Source organism: Marmota monax, unplaced genomic scaffold, assembly GCF_021218885.2.
Source record: "Marmota monax isolate L192 unplaced genomic scaffold, Marmota_monax_Labrador192_F-V1.1 WCK01_AAM20220418_F8-fsc00307, whole genome shotgun sequence".
Lineage (NCBI taxonomy): Eukaryota > Metazoa > Chordata > Mammalia > Rodentia > Sciuridae > Marmota > Marmota monax.
In genome coordinates, this window is record NW_026695211.1 from 580,102 (window position 1) to 586,101 (window position 6,000).

Here is a 6,000-nt window from a genome sequence, read left to right on the forward strand (position 1 = left end):
ACAACTCAGATACCTAATATTATACCCATTTTACAGGTGAGGGAACCAAGGCTTGGGTAGACTAATGACTTGCCCATGAGCATTTAAGTAGCAAGCAGTAATGAAATGCTGGGTTTGAATTCACTTTTCTCAAGTACTCCCTTAGGCAAACATATGACTATGGTGACCCTAAGGCCTGGATTTCCTGGCTGGGGCATTCTCAGTTCAGTTGGCAGACTTCTCTGAAGTATACCTGTGTTTGGTTCTGGGTTTGCCCTGTCCTCTCTGTTCAGTCTCCTGAAACCAGAATATCTCTAGGTCACTTTTCCAGAGAAGAAAACCTTTGAAACACTGTCTGTGGGTAGTTGAGGGACTTTCAAGCAATCACCTTGTTTTTAACCCTAATAAGCATTCTTATAGTCTCTGTTACCTAGAGCTCCCAAGACTTGAGGAATTCTGATATTTTACAGGATATTTTATCTTGCTTCTAGTAGGGGGTCCATTATTTTCATCATGTGGGCTTTAATCATTTTTAGAAAACATTTTATAATCATTTTTGAAGAGGGGAAGATCTACATCTGAGCCTGCTACATTTAAGGGGAAGTCTACATTTTGTTTTCTTAATGAGAAAATCTAATAAAAATTTTTGTTGAAATAATTACTTCTGTACATAAGGTTCTGTGCTGAATAATTGCCTTTACCCAGCAATGTCTTTAACTAAGTCTAAAGATTCCTTTAAACTGCCAAATATTAGAAGATTGTATTTTCTTCAGAGGCCAATCATATTTTTTCTTAGTTATTCTAATAAAACAAGTGCACATGAACATTTGGTATTTTCCATTACTCCTAAAATCATGTAACTTAGCTCTTGAAAAATTCACTCAAGATGAAAGGAATGTATTTCTGTCCACTTTCCAAAGTTGCTGTAAGAATATATCTAGAAGAGTGCTAGAGTGGATTCATCCCAATACTCCAGAGAAAATTTCTACTTATCAACAAAGGCCAAACTTAGTCCTTGGAGATTCACATTGCAACTCTGATTTGCACACCTGACCCCAGCCCTGGCTCTGGTGCCAATTGAATTTGAGTTAATGCACATACCTTATTGAGAAGAAATCAATCAAAAGCTTTTTGAAGCACAAATGGTTCTTTAGATTCTGAAAGCTCAGTGCCTCAATTTTATTGTAAGCATTAAATAAAAACCATTGTAAAGCATTCAGCATATTAAAATTAGTCTACAAACTGTAGTAATAATAAGGCACTCCCTCACCCAGGAAAATTGGTATTACGTGCAAAGTGATTATTTACTGTAGAATAAAGAAAAATCAACTGTCATTTAACATGTGCCTATAACACATGAGGCAGCGTCTTAGTTGCTAATATTGCATGTTGATTAATCTAGGACTTTGGTGACTTTAAACCCAAACTTCATGAACAATATTATAATAGTATGATAACAGAATTATAATAACAATATTGCCATTATTCTGCCAAAAATCTTCAGTGTCTTTACATTTACAATAAAACCCAAACAACTTCTTCTGACCCAAAAGCTCTATATGGCCTGGCTCTCAGTGACTGCTGTCACTTTCCATTTTTTTTTCCTAGCTACATCAGTCATATTTCTGTTTCTTTAACTTTATTAAGCACTCTCCCGTCTTTTCAGTCTCAGGGCCTTTACTTCTTAGCCTGAAATGCTTTTCATGTGTCTTTCACATAACTCTATTAAAATCAGGCCCCTTAACTAAAGTCCACCCCTCAATTGTCCCTTACCTTCTCAGATCTAACCAGAGTTGTTTGTTTTTCCTTCCTTTCCCTTCCCTCCCTTTCTCCCTTCTTATTATTTGTCTTCCTCCAACATCTTCTAAGTGCCATGATGTTAGAACTTTATCTTATTCAATACTATATTTACAGCACTTGGAACAGTGCCTGACACATAAGAGATCCTTGTTAAGCACATTTATTTTTTCATTACAAAAATAAATATTGATCACCTACTACATGCTTTACACTGTTTCGTGACTGCTGAGGATATTGTAATACGCAAAACAGGTAAGTTCTCCTGCCCTTTCAGAGCTTGGACTTGAAGAGACAGACAAGAACAAATAAGTGAAATATGTGATATACTAGGGTAAGAAATGAATGAATGAATGAATGAACAATTACAACATTGAAGAAAAGAACCTTCTCCAATATCCTGCCACCTTAAAATTTCCAATAATTTCTTATTTGTTTTCTTCCATGCTGCTTTCTGGATCCATGCATAATTATTTGGCATAATTTTATTAAGGGTGTAATATGATTTTGCATGATTTTTTTTTCATGTAGCAGCAATGGCCTGAATGCATAGGTGCTTAATAATTGTCCATTTATAGTGGCAGCATAATATTCTTTACAGTTTCTATGACATAATTTATTCAATAAATTCTTTATTGTTAGAAATTCTCATTTTCTCACTATTGTAAATAATATAGAGATAAGTAACTTAATGTGTGGAGTTTTTTTTCTTTCCTCTTGATCATTTCCTTAGAATAAATACTTAGAAGTGAATTTGCTCCATCAAAGAAGGCACATATGGCTTGCAAAATGAACTGAAAAATATCATTCTGACAATATTGTATGGAGATGGGGATGTAGCTCAGTGTAGAATACTTGCCTAATATGCTGAAGGCCCTGAGTTCAGTCCTCAATACCACACACACACACACACACAGAGAGATTGAATGTATTAGTGGGCCTGTTTAACAAAACAAAAATCAGAAATGTGTCTTGCCTATAAGAAAGTGATAGTACATTGGAGGAAGCAGACATATAAACCAACAACTATTACATAAAGTGCAATAAAGAACAGTATAAAATGCTGTCAGATTTATAAAACCTGATCAACAATTTTTTAAATTTCGTTTTTACTAATATTTATATCTATTAAATATATAGGTGTGTAATTGATTTATTTTGTAATTAGATTTTTTTACCCCATTTGGTAAAAATTATACATCAGTGTTCACCCATTAACCTATTGAGATCTTAATTTTTTTCTCATCAGTTATGAGATTGTTATTAGTTGTAGTCACTCATTTTTATTGAAAAATTCTAATTTCTGATACTCATCTTTGTTCATTTACAACTAGTGTTCTTTTGTAACTTAGTGGAGACAGGGGCAGAATGGCTGTCTCATGCAATTTGTCTTGCTGGAATAAACAATGTACAACAGAGTATAAAAGATAACACAAATTTAGGGAAAATATGCTAAATGTATTTCAGTTAACTGGACAAATATTTATTGAGTCATTTGCTAGATATTATTCTAGGGTTGGGAGTACAGTGATGAATAAAAGTTCTATTTCCCAATTATTTAATGACTTAAAATACTTAGCAATTCATAAGAAAAAGTAGATATGCAAATAAAAATTTCAACAGTATAATATATAATTGAATAGAGGTAAAAACAGAGTTCTTTGGGAATAGGAGTGCATAAAAATATTTATAGAGCTAAGCAATTAAAGAATTACAATGCTTTCAGCTGTGAAATCAAAATAATAATAATAAATGAATAAAGCAGAGAATCCAATAGAAAATTGGGCAGATGACTTGAACTTGTTCTCAAAATAAGATAACCAAACCACCAATCAATAGGTGAAAGTTTCTTAATTTACTGATAATTAAGGAAATGCAAATTAAAACCACCATGTGATTTATTTATATACTCCCATCCCTCCCCAGAATGGTATAATAAAAACGGACATAGGCACAGTTCCATATACTGCTGGTGGGAGTATAAATTGGTGTGACTACTTTGGGTAACTATTTGGCAGGATCTTCTAAAACTGAATATACTTGTGTCTTATGACTCAGCAATTTCATTCCCAGGTATTAAGTTATCGTTTTAATTGGTAAAAAAAAAAAATGGTTGAATATTGGCAGTTTCATATTCAACCTAATGTATACCTAACAGAAATGCAAGCCTATGTTCATTGAAAGACATGTGGGAGAACATTCATAGAAGCATTATTGGTCCCAAATTGGGAAGGCTCCTAATGCCCATCAACAGTATAGTAAGCAAATAAATGAATATTAACCTACAAAACCAAGAATGAACAAATTAAAACTACATGCAACAATCTGAGTGTTTCCCACAAACATAATGTTGCACAAAAGAAGTAAAACACAAAACAGAACATAATTTGTTTCCATTTACATAAAATATAAAAACATGCAAAACCAACCTAATGCTATTAGAAGTCATTGGAGTTATTAATTCTGGGGGCTAGTGACAAGGGGGCCTTTGAGATACTGATAATATTAAGTTTCTTGATCTGGATGCTATTTCCATGAATGATTTGTGCACATTTATATATGTATGTTTCATCAAGATTTTTTAAATTAACAGCAAAATATAAGAAAGTCCAAGTAAGTTTTGTTTTTTTCCTCCACAAAGATTGCATGTATTAGTGGGCCTGTTTAACAGAACAAAAATAACTACTTTGATTTTTTGAAGGAATTCTGAATATAAAATTCTTTCAAAAATATTTTCTCCCCTCATTCTTTCAACTCTTGCTTTGTCCGTGCTTGTAGGCAATTCCACACTTATTACTGGGATGTGAATAAGAGATTATACTGGATCTGGGGTCTTGGCTGGGAAGCTTTCCTGATAAAAAGATGAAGCTGGACTGAGTGGTTGTTTTTCTTCCCCAGTGCTGGCAATGGGACTCAGGTTGTTGTACATGCTAGGCAGGTGCTCTATCACTGAACTATACCCTCAGCACTGGACCTAAGTTTTGTAACATGTTTTGGAGGCAGCCAGGAAAGAAAGTAGAGGATGATAGTTCCAGGTAGAAAGGCCAGGCTGTGGAAAGCACAAAGATGTGGTGAGAATTGAAATAACCCATTGAGAGGAGCTGAACACAGCTTGCTGAAGCTAGAACTTGGAGAGTAGCCAAGGAGGGATTAGTGAGAAGCAAGAGAGTTTGACAGGCCAGATAGAGAGGGGTCTTGAAGAGTCATGATGCTGAATTTGGTTTCAATCCTACCAGCATTTGGGAGCCACTGAACATTTGAATTGGTGACGTGATTAGGTTTTATTTAATGAAGTGTTAGCAGATGCTCGTGTGGAGAATACTTGGAGAGAGATAAGATTGAAGCCTAGGGGACCAGTTGGGAGGCCATTGAAGTAATCCATGGGACATACAATAAACTGGTGGCATAGGAGTGATGGGAGGGGACAGATGGGGAGCTATCAAGAAAGAATTGTTAACTGATGGGTTTGGATTTGATATGTAGGAATTGTGCTTCCCCCCCCCCCCCCGCCCCAGTTTAAAAAAGGAGTAGAGCCTTCATCTTTATGAATTATGAAACACATCTAGGCTTCTTCCTTTCCCTCCCCCATTAAAACAACTTTTTACAACTGTATACATCAAAGGATGGTGCTCGGTTTGGGGCTGGAACTCAATGGGAGAGCACTTGCCTAATATTCATGAGGCTTGAGGTTTGATTCCCCAGTAACACACACACACACACACACAGACACACACACATGTACATACACATATACACATACACGTACACACATGTACAGTGCTGTGACAGAAAAAGAGAAAGATTAGCAATTGCTTTTCATTGCATTCTTGGAATGAAAACCCAATGACACATTTCATAGTTTTTCAGTGGAGGACAGTGTAGATTATCCTGTGCACTCACATGCAAACTTTTTGTTTTTTCCAAAATCAGTCAGTTGAGAAGATAAAGGTAATTTTTTCTGATTAGTCCTAGACTAATATCATTCTGGAAACAGAAAAAAAGTGGTACCTATGTATACTGTCATATACAATTTACACATGTGTTTATATAATTATATAGATACAAAAATGTACAAATATCTGAAAAAATACATATATTTGTACACATATAGACACACACACTAGAAGCTTATACCACTATATAATACCATTGATATTTTAGATTACAGAGAGAATCAGGATATATAACAAATAACAAGTAGACACATCGCCCCAATTGGAGGAG